At 36.4% G+C, this 17782-nt stretch overlaps 1 long non-coding RNA gene across 4 annotated transcripts in view; it reads right to left on the minus strand.

Annotated features, from left to right (window-relative positions):
* Positions 1-1114: 1114 nt before the first annotated feature.
* LOC108397587 (uncharacterized) overlaps positions 1115-17782 on the minus strand; it is a 167850-nt gene continuing 151182 nt past the window's right edge. For all 4 annotated transcript variants that reach the window (XR_012122649.1, XR_012122648.1, XR_012122650.1 and 1 more), the window contains 2 exons: positions 7432-7487; positions 1115-5390 (listed from right to left, as the gene is read on the minus strand). This is a non-coding gene — a long non-coding RNA (uncharacterized lncRNA). The remainder of the gene's footprint in view (positions 5391-7431; positions 7488-17782) is intronic.

Below are 17782 nucleotides of genomic sequence, written 5' to 3' on the forward strand. Positions count from 1 at the left end.
TTTTATTAAAAATAAAAAAAATAATAATAATAAAGGGAGAAATGTGGGATCAACATATAAATCAAGTACAAAAATCAAATGAATATTCATATTTGACCTGATTGTTTATAGGTCATAATGCGTGATCAAAACCAAAAGTTTCTGTGATGAATGCCCTTGTACTGTTTACCATGTAAGAATTTATTCACTATGTAAGAATTCGTTCACCATGTAAGAACTTGTTCGTTATGCTTCAGAAGATTGGAGACTGACAAGAATTAGACTTGAGATGGATTAATGATTAATGATTGTACATTGAGCATTGACCCCCCTATACTGAATTTTATTGTTGTTAACAACCATTTGATCAATAAATATGAGAGATGCCCTCAAAAAAAAAAATACAAATACACTTATATGCCCTTTTATAATCTGAATCTCTTTTGTAGTATAGTAATTTCTATGGAGTATGTACACTGAGCACAAAGGCAAACCTTATTTCTGTGTCTCCCCCAGAAGCACTATTGCAGTGGCCTGATTTGTTTATTATTTTTAATTGATGGCCAACTCCAAAATATTGAAAATTTTTAAGTGATTGGACAGAAGAATCTTTTATTTTCAATTTAATTTCCTATAAAGATACAGTGACAGAAAAAATCAGGGGCCCTGTAGAAGGAAGGGCGTAGGATTTAGTACCCTCTTAGAGTCCATAATTATGTTAACTTGGAAAAAGTTAGAAAAAGAGGAATAGTTTTCAATTAGCTATTTTTTTAATCCCAAATCAATAAGTTTGTGAGTTAATTTATAATCTTTTAGTAAAATCATGTTCTTTGGTTTCTTTTGTTTCTGAGGTTTTGCTTGGAATTATCTTTATTAGATTTTTTTTTAAATAAGAGCACTTGATTTTAAATTTTATCAGAGCTATTATTTTTATAAGAATATATAGTAAGATATTTTGTTAGTTAAAGCAAAAATTGTACCAGACAAAATTAAGCAGACAAGGAATATTTTATTCAAGGATATTAAAATAAGGGACAGAGGCCAGAACTAAAGCCTGAACTCAGCTAAATTAAGTTAAAAGAGCTATCAAAGTTAAACTCTTACTATCCCTCAGAGCCTCTGAGATTGGGTTGATATCTTCCTTGATAATTGTATTTCAAAGGGATGGCTTCAGGTCCTTAAGAAAGTTACCCCTGTGTCTGAAAACTGGCAAGTGACTTTTATGAAGTTTTACATATGTTTCGAAGGGGCAGGAAAGAATTTACAAGTTTTCCAAAGTAAATGCTCTAAGAGAAAGGAAGTTGCAGGCCTAGAGTCAGAAAGAAGTCTATCTATGGTTTATTCTCAGCTTGAGAAGCCTTCTTGGTATTTTTTTCAAGGACACACCCTCTGATTCTTGGAATATGCCTTCTTTCCACATGCCATGCTGTTTAGTACATAGAATTTTCCATATTACATAGAATTTATTACTAAAAGTATTAAAGGCTAAGATGATATGATCTCTTAATATACTGCAGGATTTCTGCTGTATTCATTTGTTCTTTTCACAATTAATCTAGAATGTGTGCATCACTGTTATCCCAACTTTAAAAAGGAGTCATCTCAGGTTACAATAGGGATGAAACTTGAGGACATTATGCTAAGTGAAATAAGTCAGTCACAGAAGGACAAATACTGCGTGATTACACTTACAAAAAGTATCTAAAGTACTCAACCTTGTAGAAACACAAAGTAGAATGGGGGTGGCCAGGGGCTGCATGGAAGGGGAAATGGGGAGTCGTCCTTCATTTGGTCGGCATCACCTAATCTGTGAACGCGGGTTTATAGATTTGGGGATTCTGGAGCACTCAATAACTGGGTGGCGTTGGGAAGATGTGAGGTCACTTTAACCATCAACATGTGTGGGGTGACTGAGGGTCTTTGATTTGGATTCTATGGCATCACTTATTTGCTTTCCGCCTTGGGTGCATCATTAACATTTCTGAGACCACTCTTCTCATCTGTACAAAGGAAAGAGTGGTATTTCCTCCCCACTGTACTATATTAAGGATAAATGTAGATCATCCAAAGGAAAGTATTCCTAAGATTTATGAATGTTAATAATTGGTATTCTAACCATGAAAACTCACATCAGTGTGGATGCCAACCTCCCTCCTCCACAAGGGTGCACCCCACTGCCATGTGAAAAAGCTTAAAGAGGAAAGCTAAGGGCACAAGGTTAGTAATCAAATCCAAACATTCCCAGAGCCAGATATACAAGCATCATCTCAATGTCTTTCCTCAGAAGAGCACTACCCAAGAGAAATACACAAGCCACAACCTCCAAGTCATTAGTTTAAAAAAACAACATGAAAACTAAACAGCTTTACAATAACTAGTTAATTGTAATGCTATATTTTATTTACCCAATATCCAAAACAGTATATTTTCAGCATGTAGTCAATATAAAAAATATTAATGAGATAGTTTACCTTCTTTTTTATTCTGAGTCATCAAAATCTGGTGTTTATGTTAGACTCACAGAAAATTTCAGTATGAATGCTACATGTCTGTCTATATACTTGATCTATATTTACATTTCATAAAATTCAAAGTTCATAAAGGTAAACTGGATATCCAAGTTGCTCTGAAGATGCTTAATTTTGTCCAACAAATGAACTGAAATCATTAAAATTAAACAAAATTTAAAATTCACTACCTCAGTTGCACTAAATTGCAAAATAACCAGCTTGTGTCTGGAAGCTACCATACTAGAAAGACAACACTGGAGTTTCTGAAGCGCACGTTCCCATCTCTGCTGCCACCTGCATTTGAGGTATTTCAGTGTGTGTGAATGGGGAAATGCCACGAACAGAAGCCAAATTATAAACTACAATGTCTTGGATGTTCTGATCAGGAGGAAATGTGAGACCACATGCAACCTATATAATGCTCAAGTGAATCCTGGACTTCATTTAGTCCAAATAGTTTATTTCAGAAATGAGGAGACAAAGGACTGGCAGAGAAAGCAACTTGTTTGAGAGCACACAGTGAATGAATGACAAATCTAATAGTGCAACCCAGAGTTTTGAGCCCGGCACCATCACCTGCAGGTCATAGGGCTAACAGCTGCTTCTGAAGAGTAGCCCCAGACACAGTGCAAGTGACAAGACTCTTCGAAGCCTGCCACAGGTGAGGTAAGGATAAAAGTAAAGAGAAAGAACTTTAAGGAAAATAAAAAAAAACACAAAAACTGGTACTACAACACCAGTGCCACTCCTGGATTTTATAACCACTCTGATTTTATAACCATTCAAGTCAGGGCTTGAATGGAAAATAAATTTGCATATTCAAGTAAATAATTTTTCTCCTATTTCCACAAAAACGATGAAGACCCAGAACCAGAAATTTCCACAACAGTATCTATTACGACTTCCACATCCTACCTTCCAACTTCTAATTAAAGTCCTGAATGTTGGGCTTAGTTACAGATAACAGGGTCTAAGGAATTTTACAATTGTTCCTTTCACTAAATGAAAGAAGATTCCAAAGAGTTAGAATTATGTGAAGTTCTTTTGGGGTAGATCCATTTATTTCCAATTAATTTACATTGGTGATCAGTGATATATACTGTTTCACATCTCCAGGGAAGATAGATCCATATACTTGATTCTGCCAAAATCCTAGCATTAAAGTTCCATCACATTTTCATGGTGGGAATAGGAAAACAACCTCCTGGGGGTGGGGGGAAGTCCCTGAATTTCTTTTAATTGTGTATTTGTGCACACATGTACTTGCTGGGTATATGGTCTGCTCCTTTTTAAAAAAAATAAAAAGTGTCCAAATAATGGACCCCTTACTTAAGGAAAATAGCATGCTATTATTTTATACTTGGCAATATAACTGTACATAAACCCAAATCGTGCACATAGTTAATGCATTTTCTTTTCTTTTGAATGAATCTTTTGTTATAAAGAGGGTTTTTTTATGTATAGGGTGAGAGCTAACAAATTTGGAATATTTCAATGTATTATATCAATCTCTACAAGTCTGATACAAATATTTTTATTTTGTGTAGGACTAGACCTGCTAAGACAATAGGAATGTTTCTATTCATCAGTCATAACATACTCTCACTAAGATGAAAAATGTTGCCATTTTTTACTTTAAGATTGATTAAAAGGGATGTATTGCAAATCACATATTGGTTTGTTGATAAAGCAAAAGTCTGAGTATAATCCCCTATGTGTATTTCCATGAAATAGTGCAAATTATTTTATTCTTAATTTAGGTATGTATATATATGTGTGTGTATTTGAACACTTACTATGTCTCAGGTATTGTGGGGGTTACAAAATGATAAAAGAACAGAGGACTTTGGGATAAAATAAGTTTATGTGAATAATGCTATAATCTCATTTGTAATATAACTTCATTGAATACCAGTGCTTCAAGTTTAAATGGAAATTACGTGATTTTTCTTTCAAAGGTAAGGATTTTATAATGCACACCATTCAATGTCTTTGATATATAAAATGTGTACTTTAGCTTCAGTCTTTGCAGTGCTGCAATTATATATTTTTCATCAACCATATATATCTAATTGTTGAAACTGATTCTATTTTTTGTTTACTTTTTTTCTAATTTTTTTTCTCAAGTCTTTAGGGTGTGATATTGGAAACAATGGGAGCTTCAAGTTGAATCCAGTACAGGAAAAATATTTAAGTACCACCACAATTGACTCAATAGATGTGAGATTAATTCTAAAAAGGGTTTAACGGCTCTCAGTATGAAACAGTGATACAAACATTTGCACAGTGCTAATGCATGCCACCATAAAACTTTCTATTCATAAGTAATGTAAATTACCTAAGCATTTTACCTTTAGTATGAGAAGGTTAATGTTTTTTGGATGTGAAGTACACAAGTACGCCTTTAGAAGGTGTAGCCAGGCTTTGAGGGCTTTGTGAATGTGAGCTCTCAGAGAGCTGAGTGGGTGACAAGCAGGACCAACAACCTGCTCAGTCCTACATCAACTGCAGGAAAGCCATTGAAAATGCTTTTCAATGTGAAAGACGATGTGATTCTGCAGCATTTTTCTCGGAAAGTAAATGTAACTTGTATTATAGAGGTGTCATGTTTACCTCTTACTCAATGAAGAGAGATTTTTTTTACCTTAAAATGACAGTAGAGACTTTATTTAAAATGTGAAACTGAACCTTATTTTTTTCCACACAAGGGAAATGAGATCGTTTTAATTCTAGGACTTTGGTGTATTCGGGATTGTAATTCTACCCTGCCTGAACATGAGAAAGAAGGAATAAGGATGATCACATTGAATAGATTCAGAACCAGAGCTTTGCTAGAGTTCACAAATTTGAAACAGTCTGCTGAAACTGCTGATGCTTGCTTGTAAAGAAATCAGGTTGCACCTAGGGAAATGAAGCAGGGAACAAAAATAAATTAACCATTCAGCCTCTTTTTCTCAAGCTAACTATCAAAGAAGATTTTTTAAAAATGAGTGGATCGGGGATCTCACCATCAAATCTCAGATGTTTACACAAGTACATCAGTGATACAAGGTAGACATAACAAGGTTAACGAGAAACGAACATAAAATATTCTACATTTTAAAGAAAGCGTAATTTACTTTTATGGGGCAAAAGGAAGAGGAAGACAGAAGGACTTCAAACAAGAAGGGACTGTTAAAAGGGCATATGTTAACAGTGTGAGCAAATGTGCAGAGCCAGCATATTTCAGGATCACATTCAGTGGGGCTAGAGCATAAAGTACAAAAGGGTGTACATAGTGAGATAGTCAAGGAGGAAGAATTTGACTAATTTGTGGAGGGCCTCAGAATGCAAGCTAGGAACTGTGGACTACTTAAGGAGAGAGCAGAGGTTTTTCAAAGTTGGTATGTAATTCGGTGACATAGCCAGAACTTGGATTTTAGGGACAAGGACAGCTTCATGTGTATGCAAGCTATACCTTTGCATAGGGCTCTTACTCAGTAGGGTGTCATGTTATGTAGTCACTGTCTTAAAAATTTTAGTAATTCTATTTTTGTTTTAAAGTGAAATCTGATAGGATAATAGACCATGTGTGGTTGGAGAAACCATACTTGTAATATGCACTGTTCCTTATCAGCCCATTTATGATGCTCCATGAGCACAAAATTCTGGTTGACCCAGGCTGCATGGGAGTTCAGCCAGAATTAAACTGAGAACACAATAAGCTTGTTGTGTCTAGAATAACTACTGAAGAAGGGGCATAAATGGACCTGAGAGGCAACACTTTCCATTTAAACTTGAATGTGTGTTTCAAACACAAAAATAATGTAATTATGTTCTAAACATATATAACCAAGGAATAACCAAATACACAAATAACCAAGGAATCCTATAATAGTCTTTCTTACTCACATTTTGTATTAGCCAATCATTTCAGCTGAAACATGACGATATAGAAGGAAAGGGAAAGATAGGGAAACCCATAGGACCTTTTCTGTTCAATCTTTCATACTCAACAGTAAGCCAAAAGTAGAGCATGTAGGTAGAATGTGCATGGAATTATGTGGAAATAAAAAGAGTTGAGCTAGTTTTGTCCAGCGTTTTATTCTAATAAGAATGAAATACTTACATATGTGCAAACTCAAAAATATGAAATATGTAATTTCAGTGGTTCTGCATGCAAGTTTCTATATTTGTATGTAAAACTGGCACAACAAAAATATACAGCAAAATTTATGCTGATAATTTAAATTTTAACTCATATAATTAAACCAACCATTAAAATGGGAAGAAAGAGTAGAGGAGAATAAGTGTTTTTCTTTATTCCTCTCACTGAGTATAGTTAAAATCCTTAAACATTATATATAAAACAAAAGTAAGAAAACGGAAATGTGGAGAGAAGAGACAGGAGAACTAGAGACTAGAGGACCCACAGAATGACATGATGGCACATTTCCTGGGGCTTTAGTTATGCCTTATATATTCCAGACTTGGAGTGGAAAAAGCCAGCCACCAGAAAATGCCAAAGGTTTCAGGAGAAAAAAAATAGCACCAAAAAAGGAATAGCCTTGCAAGACAGAATGGTTAGACAATAATCTCTCTATTTCAGCCAAACACGACAGACAATAACTGACCTGCCATCCTCTTTCACGTCAACAAAGTTTTAATGGAGAGCTGTGAGTCCACCTAATAATGAAGTGCTCCTTGCCCTAGCTGAGGTGGTAACAGAGGTGGCCTCCTGCACTTTCAGGACTTCAAAGGCTCCTGATGATGACAAGGCTATCCCTCCAAGGCATCATATGCATAGTATCTAGGCACTCATACACCTTAAAGCCAGGGTGGTAATCAGCAGAGACCCAGCAGAGAGCCTGTACTTCTGCTCCCACTTTGTAATAACAAGGAACTCCTCCCCATTCCCAGTGTTAGGAAAGACAAAATGAGGAACCTGGACTTTAACTCTTACCTGGAAATAATGAGATGGCAGTCCCTTTCCTCTGTCAGGACAGAATGAGAAGTCAGCTAAAACAGACAATTTAAATAAGGTTCAGAGTTTCATAACATAATAGCCAAAATGTCTACTGTTCAAAAAAATAGCTCATTATAACAAGAACCAAATAGGCTTTGGGATCTAAATTATGCAGAGTCCATATGCTTGACACTAAAAGCATAATCCATAAAAAGAAAAATAAGTAAATTGAACTTTACCAAAGTTTAAAAATTTTGCTCTCTGAAACATCTTGTTAAGAAAGGATGAAAAGGCTAACTGAAGCCTAAGAGAAAATATTTGCAAACCATCTCCTGATTAAAGATTATCTAGAATATATTCATAACTCTCAAAACTCAACAGAAAAAACATAAAGCATCCAATTTGAACATGGGCAAAACCCTTTCCCTAAAGAGGATAGAGTGCTAGCCAATAATCACAAAAAATGACATTTAACATTTTTAACCACTGATGAAATGCAAATTAAAGTCACCATAATATATGACTGCATATCTATTACAGAGACTAAGATATAAATTAAATATATAGCTAATGCTGCCAAGGATATGAAAAAACTTGATCACATATGTACTTTTAGAAGAAATACAAAATGATATAGCCACTTTGGAAAACAGTCTTATAGTTTCTTTAGAAACTATACATGCAATTGCCATATGATCAATCAATAAAACTCCTGAGCATTTTCTTAACCCAGAGAAATGAAGACTTTGCTTCATTCATGCATGAACACCTGTCTGTGAATGTTCATAATGATTCTCCTCATAATTTCCAAAAATTGGAAATAGGCCAGGTGTCCTTCAAAAGATAAATGGTAAAACTGTGGCATATCCACACTATGGAATACTAGTCAACATTAAAAAGGAATGAGCTAGTGCTATCCAACTTGAATGGCTCTCCAGAAAATTATGCTGAGTGAAAAAAATAAAGCCATTTTCCAAAAGATTATATACTTTAAAACTCCACTTATATAACATTCATTAAATGATAAGATTATAGAAATGGAGTAATAATTAATGGTTTTCAGGGGGTAAATTGTAGGAAAGGTAAACCTGGGAAGAAAGGGCATGCGGCTATAAAAGGTCAGCATGAGGATTTCTAATGATGACAGAAATGTTCTGTACTTTGATTGTGTTAGTGTAATGCCCTTTGGTGATAGTGTACTATAGTTTTGCAAGATGTCACTGTTGGGGGATATTACATAAAGGATACATGGCATCTCTCTAGATTATTTTTTATACCTGCATGTGGATCTATAATTATCTCTCTATAAAAGTTATTTTAAAAATCATCAAAATTAAACAAAGCAACAGTGAGGATTAAAGATGGTGGCATGAGAGGAGAGACACAGGCTTCCTCCCAAAACTGGATACAACTAGAAAATATAGTTGGCACAACTAATCCTGAGAGAGCAACAGGAAAGAGGATGGTATCAGACTGCACACACCTGGAGAAAAGAGCAGATCTCACCGAATGGGGTAACATACCAGAGCTGTGGCTCCATGGGACCTGAGCCCTTCCCCGACCCCAGCTCACTGGTGGGAGGAAGAGAAACGGAGCAGGGAGGGAGTGGAAGGCCTGGGACTGCTGAATATCTAGATCTGGAGATCTGCTCTGGGAGCACAAACCTACATTTCATGGTGCTTTCATGAGAATCGCAAGACTAACGGGTTGGAAAGTTAATACAGGCAGAGTTCCTGGGAAGACTGGGATTCTGGACGCTTGTGGAAAGCAGGGATCCATATCCGGCTGCTCTGGGACAAAAAATTATACCTGTGTGCCAGGACCACTGGCTCAGGCAGTGAAGACAGGCACAGCAGCTGAGAGTGGGGGAACAGCTCTTTCCTCTCCCCATACACCAGTATCACACCCCTGTGACCCCCGACATCACTTCAGGGGCGGAGCAGCTCCAGAAACTACAGCTTCTGGACACTAGGGGGCGCCATATACAAACAAGAAATGCCAAGGGAACCTTGTCCAGAGTAAAATTATTAATACAACTCTCGAGAAAGATTTAAATGATATGGACCTCGTGACTCTTCCTGAAAGGGAGTTTAAAATAAAAATCATCAACATTCTAATGGAGGTACAGAAAGACATCCAAGAACTCAAGAATGAATTCAGGTCAGAGATCCAATCATTGAAGAGCACGATGGAGGGTGCTCTTCAGGTTGGATACGGTGGAGGAGACAATAAATGAAATAGAAACTAGAGAAGAGGAATACAAAGAAGCTGAGGCACAGAGAGAAAAAAGTATCTCTAAGAATGAAAGGATATTGAGAGAACTGTGTGACCAATCCAAGAGGAACAATATTTGCATTATAGGGATACCAGAAGAAGAGAGAAAGGGATGGAAAGTGCCTTTGAGGAGTTAGTTGCTGAAAACCTCCCCAATCTGGGGAAGGACATAGTCTCTCAGGCCATGGAGGTCCACAGATCTCCCAACACAAGGGACCAAAGGAAGACAGCACCAAGACACATAGTAATTAAACTGGGAAAGATGAAGGATAAGGACAGACTGCTAAAAGAAGCCAGAGAGAGAAATAAGATCACATACAAAGGAAAGCCCATCAGGCTAACATCGACTTCTCAGCAGAAACCTTACAGGCCAGAAGGGAGTGGGATGATATATATAAGGCCATGAAGCAGAAGGGCCTGGAACTGAGATTACTTTATCTGGCAAGATTATCATTTAAATTTGAAGGAGGGATTAAACAATTTCCAGATAAGCAAAAGCTGAGAGAATTTAACTCCCACAAACCATCTCTACAGTCTATTTTGGAGGGACTGCTATAGACGGAAGTGTTCCTAAGGTTGAATAGCTGTCACCAGAGATAATAAAACCACAGTAAAGAAAGTAGAACAACTAATTATGAAGCAAATGCAAAATTCAATTCACTATTCTCAAAGTCAATCAAGGGATAGACAAAAAGTACAGAATTTGATACCTAATATATAAAGAATGAAGAAGGAAGAAAAAGGAGGAGAAATAGAATAGAACCTTTAGATTGTGTTTGTAAAAGCATACTAAGTGAGTTAAGTTAGACTCTTAGAAAGTAAGGAAAGTAACCTGGAATCTTTGGTAACCACGAATCTAAAGCCTGAAATGGCAATAAGTACATACCTATCGATAATCACCCTAAATGTAAATGGACTGAATGCACCAATCAAAAGACATAGAGTCACTGAAAGGATATAAAAACAAGACCCATCTATATACTGCTTACAAGAGACTCACCTCAAACCCAAAGACATGCACAGACTAAAAGTCAAGGGATGGAAAAAGATATTTCATGGAAACAATAGGGAGAAAAAATCAGGTGTTGCAGTACTAGTATCAGACAAAATAGACTTCAAAACAAAGAAAGTAACAAGAGATAAAGAAGGACTTTACATAATGATAAAGGGCTTAGTCCAACAAGAGGATATAACCATTCTAAATATATATGCATCCAACACAGGAGCACCAGCATATATGAAACAAATACTAACAGAACTAAAGGAGGAAATAGAATGCAATGCATTCATTTTAGGAGACTTCAACACACCATTCACGCCAAAGGACAGATCCACCAGACAGAAAATAAGTAAGGACACAGAGGCACTGAACAACACACTAGAACAGATGGACCTAATAGACATCTATAGAATTCTACACCCAAAAGCAACAGGATACACATTCCTCTCAAGTGCACATGGAACATTCTCCAGAATATACCACATACTAGGCCACAAAAAGAGCCTCAGTAAATTCAAAAATATTGAAATTCTACCAACCAACTTTTCAGATCACAAAGGTATAATACCTGAAATAAATTCTACAAAGAAAGCAAAAAGGCTAACAAACACATGGAGTCTTAACAACACGCTTCTAAATAGTCAATGGGTCAACGACCAAATTAAAATGGAGATCCAACAATATACAGAAATAAATGACAACAACAACACAAAGTACCAACTTCTGTGGGACGCAGTGAAAGCAGTCTTAAGAGGAAAGTATATAGCAATCCAGGCATATTTAAAGAAGGAAGAACAAACCCAAATGAATAGTCTAACATCACAATTATCAAAATAGGAAAAAGAAGAACAAATGAGGCCTAAAGTCAACAGAAGGAGGGACATAATAAAGATCAGAGAAGAAATAAATAAAATTGAGAAGAATAAAACAATAGAAAAAATCAATGAAACCAAGATATGGTTCTTTGAGAAAATAAACAAAATAGATAAGCCTCTAGCCAGATGTATTAAGAGAAAAAGAGAATCAACACACATCAACAGAATCAGAAACAAGAAAGGAAGCATCACAACGGAAACCACAGAAATAGAAAGAATTATTAGAGATTACTATGAAAACCTATATGTTAAGAAGCTGGAAAACCTAGAAGAAATGGACAACTTCCTAGAAAAATACAACCTTCCAAGACTGACCAAGAAAGAAACACAAAATCTAAACAAACCAATTAACAGCAAAGAAACTGAAGTGGTAATCAAAAAACTACCCAAGAACAAAACCCCTGGGCCGGACGGATTTACCTCGGAATTTTATCAGACACACAGAGAAAATGTAATACCCATTCTCCTTAAAGTTTAACAAAAAATAGAAGAGGAGGGAATACTCCCAAACTCATTCTATGAAGCCAACATCAACTTAATACCAAAACCAGACAAAGACCCCACCAAAAAAGAAAATTACAGACCAATATCCCTGATGAGCATTGATGCAAAAATACTCAACAAAATATTAGCAAACTGAATTCAAAAATACATCAAAAGGATCATACACCATGATCAAGTGGGATTCATCCCAGGGATGCAAGGATGGTACAACATCTGAAAATCCATCAACATCAACCACCACATCAACAAAAAGAAGGACAAAAACCACATGATCATCTCCATAGATGCTGAAAAAGCATTTGACAAAATTCAACATCCATTCATGAAAACTCTCAACAAAATGGGAATAGAGGGCAATTACCTCAACATAATAAAGGCCATATATGATAAACCCACAGCCAACATCATACTGAACAGTGAAAAGCTGTAAGCGTTTCCTCTAAGATGGGGAACAAGACAGGGATGCCCACTTTTGCATTTCTCTCCCCACTGTTATTCAACAGAGTACTGGAGGTCCTAGCCATGGCAATTAGATAACAGAAAGAAATACAAGGAATCCAAATTGGTAAAGAATAATTCAAACTGTCACTATGTGCAGATGACATGATATTATACATAAAAAAACCCTAAAGACTCCACTCCGAAACTACTAGAACTGATAGCGGAATACAGCAAAGTTGCAGGATACAAAATTAACACACAGAAATCTGTAGCTTTCCTATACACTAACAATGAACTAATAGAAAGAGAAATCAGGAAAACAATTGTATTCACAATTGCATCAAAAAGAATAACATACTTAGGAATAAACCTTATCAAGGAAGTGAAAGACTTATACCCTGAAAACTATAAGACACTCTTAAGAGAAATTAAAGAGGACACTAACAAACGGAAACTCATTCCATGCTCTTGGCTAGGAAGAATTAATATCGTCAAAATGGCCATCCTGCCCAAATCAATATACAGATTTGATGCAATCCCTATCAAATTACCAACAACATTCTTCAACGAACTAAAACAAATAGTTCAAAAATTCATATGGAAACACCAAAGACCCCGAATAGCCAAAGCAATCCTGAGAAGGAAGAATAAAGTGTGGGGGTGGATCTCACTTCCCAACTTCAAGCTCTACTACAAAGCCACAGTAATCAAGACAGTTTGGTACTGGCACAAGAACAGAGCCACAGATCAGTGGAACAGAATAGAGACCCCAGATATTAACCCAAACATTTATGGTCAGTTAATATATGACAAAGGAGCCATGGACATACAATGGGGAAATGACAGTCTCTTCAACAGATGGTGCTGGCAAAACTGGACAACTGCATGTAAGAGAATGAAACTGGATCACTCTCTAACCCCATATACAAAAGTAAATTCAAAATGGATCAAAGACCTGAATGTAAGTCATGAAACCATAAAACTCTTAGAAAAAAACATAGGCAAAAATCTCTTGGACATAAATACAAGTGACTTCTTCATGAACATATCTCCCCGGGCAAGGGAGACAAAAGCAAAAATGAACAAGTGGGACTATATCAAGCTGAAAAGTTTCTGTACAGAAAAGGACACCATCAATAGAACAAAATTGTACCCTATAGTATGGGAGAAGGTATTCATAAATGACAGATCTGATAAAGGGTTGACATCCAACATATATACACCTCAACAAACAAAAAGCAAATAATCCAATTAAAAAATGGGCAGAGGAGCTGAACAGTTCTCCAAAGAAGAATTTCAGATAGCCAACAGACATATGAAAAGTTGCTCCACATAGCTAGTCATCAGAGAAACGCAAATTAAAACCACAATGAGATATCACCTCACACCAGTAAGGATCGCCATCATTCAAAAGACAAACAACAACAAATGTTGGCGAGGTTGTGGAGAAAGGGGAACCCTCCTACACTGCTGGTAGGAATGTAAATTAGTTCAACCATTGTGGAAAGCAGTATGGAGGCTCCTCAAATAGCTCAAAATAGACATACCTTTTGACCCAGGAATTCCACTTCTAGGAGTTTACCCTAAGATTGCAGCACTCCAGTTTGAAAAAGACAGATGCACCCCTATGTTTATCACAGCACTATTTACAATAGCCAAGAATTGGAAGCAATCTAAGTGTCCATCAGTAGATGAATGTATAAAGAAGAAGTGGTACATATGCACAATGAAATATTATTCAGCCATAAGGAGAAAATAAATCCTACCATTGGCAACAACATGGATGGAGCTAGAGGGTATTATGCTCATTGAAATAAGCCAGGCAGAGAAAGACAAGTACCAAATGATTTCACTCATATGTGGAGTATAAGAACAAAGGAAAACTGAAGGAACAAAACAGCAGCAGAATCACATAACTCAAGAATGGACTAACAGTTACCAAAGGGAGAGGGACTGGGGAGGTTGGGTGGGAAGGGAGAGATAAGGGTGGGGAAAAAGAAAGGGGGCATTATGATAGCATGTATAATGTGTGGGGGGTGGAGTATGTGGAGGGCTGTGTAACACAGAGAAGACAAGTAGTGATTCTACAGCATCTTACTACACTGATGGACAGTGACTGTAATGGGGTGTGTAGGGGGCACTTGGTGAAGGGGGGAGCCTAGTAAACATAATGTTCTTCATGTAATTGTAGATTAATAACAAATAAAAAAATTGCTTTGGCTATTGAAGGTGTTTTGTGGTTCTACTGGAATGTTAAGGTGTTTCTTTTCTATTTCTATAAAATTTTCATGAAGATTTTGATACAGATTACATGAATCTGTTGTAGTTATTTTGAATGATCTAAACTAATAGCATGACAATAGCCATCAAACCATTTGATCTGAAAATTAGTAATAATTCAGAGAGGAAAATCCAAGCACAAGGACTCTGATATTCAGTTCTCCAGAGGGCAGAAAATAATTTCAAAGAAAATACCATCCATACTGGATCAAATAATTTAAATAATAGTTATCATCATCATCATAAAAAGAAAATTTGTTCAAGTATACAATTAATAAGTCTCCTAGAATAAAGTATAGAGGAAAAGCTTATTAACATTTGTCTTGCAATTAGTTTTTGGATATGATGCCAAAATCACAGGTAACAACAAAATAAACAAATGGGATTATATCAAACTAAAAAGCATTTGCACCACAAAGGAAATAATCAACAGAGTGAAAAGGCAACTCACAGAATGGGAGAAAATATTATAAGCCATATATATAATAAGGATAATATCCAAAATTCACAAGGAACTCCTACACCTCACAAATACACAAACATACACATAAATGATTAAAAACTGGTCAAAGGGTCTAAATAGATTTTTATCTTAAGACATACAAATGGCAAACAGGTATATGAAGAGTTGCTAGGCTGCACTATTTATCAGGTTCAGATATAGCCTCAGTGTGATACATCATAGTGAAACATCCCCTTACACCTATTAGAATGGATTGTTATTGTTAAAAAATAAAAACAGATAACAAGTGTTGGTGAGGATGGTGAGGCTATGAAGAAATGGGAACACTGGTATACTGTTATTTGGAATTAATTTGGTACAGTCATTAGGAAAAACAGCAAAGAGGTTTCTTTAACAAATAAATTAAAACTACCATATCATCCAGTGATCCCATTTCTAAATAAAATCAGGATCTTAAAGTACCTGCATTCATATATACATTGCAGCATTATTCACAATAGCCAAATGGAAACAACCTAAATACCCACTAACAGGTTAATAAGTAAAGAATATGTAGCATACACATACAGCTGAATATTATTCAGCTTTTAGGAAGAAAGAAATCTAGCCCCTTGTGATAATATGAATGAACCTAGAGGACATTATGCTAGATGAAATAAGCCAAACACAGAGAGATAAATATTGTATGATCTCACTTTTGTGTAGACTCTAAAAGAGTCAAACTCACAGATGCAGAGAATAGTGACTGCCAGGGGCTGGGGAGGAAGAAATGCAAAGCTAATGGTCAAAGGGTAAAAATTCTAGTTATGCAGTATAGTAAGTTTTGGAGATTTACTACGTAGCATGGTGCCTACAGATAACAATACAGTATTGTATGCTTGAAATTGTGAGAACAGGTCTTATGTTTAGAGTTCTTACCACAGATATAATAACAATAGTAATAACAGGGACAAGAGGAAACTGAGAGGTGATGGATATGTCTTTGGCCTTGATGATAGTAATGTTGCATGGGTATATACTTATGACCAAACTCATCGAGTTGTATATATTAAACATGCATAGCTTTTTAACTGTAAAATCATACCTCGGTAAAGTGATTTGAAAACAAAAGTGACAATGTTATAGTAGATAGGTAGCCGGAGATGAGCAGGGAGGGGGAGGGGGACATTAGCCTGTGGTGGTTACACTTGGCTAGATGTTTGCTTACATTTTCACATATTCCATGTAACCTGTTTTCATGACAAAGGGAATGAGAATATAAGTAACAGATTAGCCAAAATGGGCTGGTGCTAACATGGAGAAGTTGACTCAAACTTCACCCCACAATATATTATACACTCATTAACATAGTAAAAATAACAATTCTCCATGGCTAGTATAGAAAAAATCACATTTCCCTGTGCATGACAGTTCCATTGGGAACCAAATATAACAAAATACATGAGGCTGGAACAAGCCCAAACCCCAAGAAAACCACACCTGTTCCCTTTGAAACCTAACTCCACTTAGTTAATAGTCATCTTAAAAAGGATCCCCATTGTTTCCTGGGCACTACTCCCTCTGGGTCTGCCCATACCCCACTTATCCCCATTCTTAAAAGCCTTAAAAGACAAAATCCTAAGCCCTTAAGTGCGCCTCATCTCTGAGGTTGCTCAAACTCCCCTTTCTTGGAATGTGTGTTTTTAATAGACTTCTTACTGCTCAACTTACTACATTTTGTCTTTGTGCTCTTCCAGTGGTGTCTTTGTTACTTTGCTATTTCATTCTATTTTCCAGACTTTAATCACAAGTCTTCACTCTGTTGGTCCTACTTCAGATAAGTAGGAAGGGACTACTGAGAGCTGTGATTTGAGCTTACAAGTTTTCATCAATGAGCTTCCCCTTCCTCTCTGCTTTATTCAAGTAAACTTACCTTTATCTACCTTGACTCTGGCTTGTTCCTTCCTTAGAGTGTATTCAAACAAACTTTTGCTCCACTTCACTACTGTATCTCTGTCCTTCAATTCTTTGTTGTGGCAATAACAAGAACCAAAGAGAACAAACTCAACCACCCAACAGTCACTCAGAGCCTCTTCCCCATACCTTGCCCTCTGCATCTCTTCCATATGACTGATGCTGAGTTACATCCTTTTAAAATAAACTGGTAATTTAGTAAGAAAAATGCTTCTCTGAATTCTGTGAGTGGCCCTAGTGAATTAATAGAACCCAAGGAGGAAGTAGTGGGAACCTCTGATCTATGTTCAGTTAGTCAGAAGCACAGGTGATAACGTGGGTTGTGACTGGTATCTGAAGTTGAGGAATTAAGGTCAGTCCTGTAGGATGGCACCCTTAGCTGGTGGAATCTAATGCTATTCCCAGGTAGACAGTATCACAATTGAGTTGAATTCTTAGACATCCTGCTCTTCCAAGAATTTCTTGGTGTTATGTGGGAGCCCCCTTCCTCCCACCACTATATGTTGTAATTTGGTCCAGGAACCCAAAAAATAGGGTCATACCTCTAGGGATAGATAT

Source organism: Manis javanica, chromosome 11, assembly GCF_040802235.1.
Source record: "Manis javanica isolate MJ-LG chromosome 11, MJ_LKY, whole genome shotgun sequence".
In the NCBI taxonomy this organism is placed as follows: domain Eukaryota; kingdom Metazoa; phylum Chordata; class Mammalia; order Pholidota; family Manidae; genus Manis; species Manis javanica.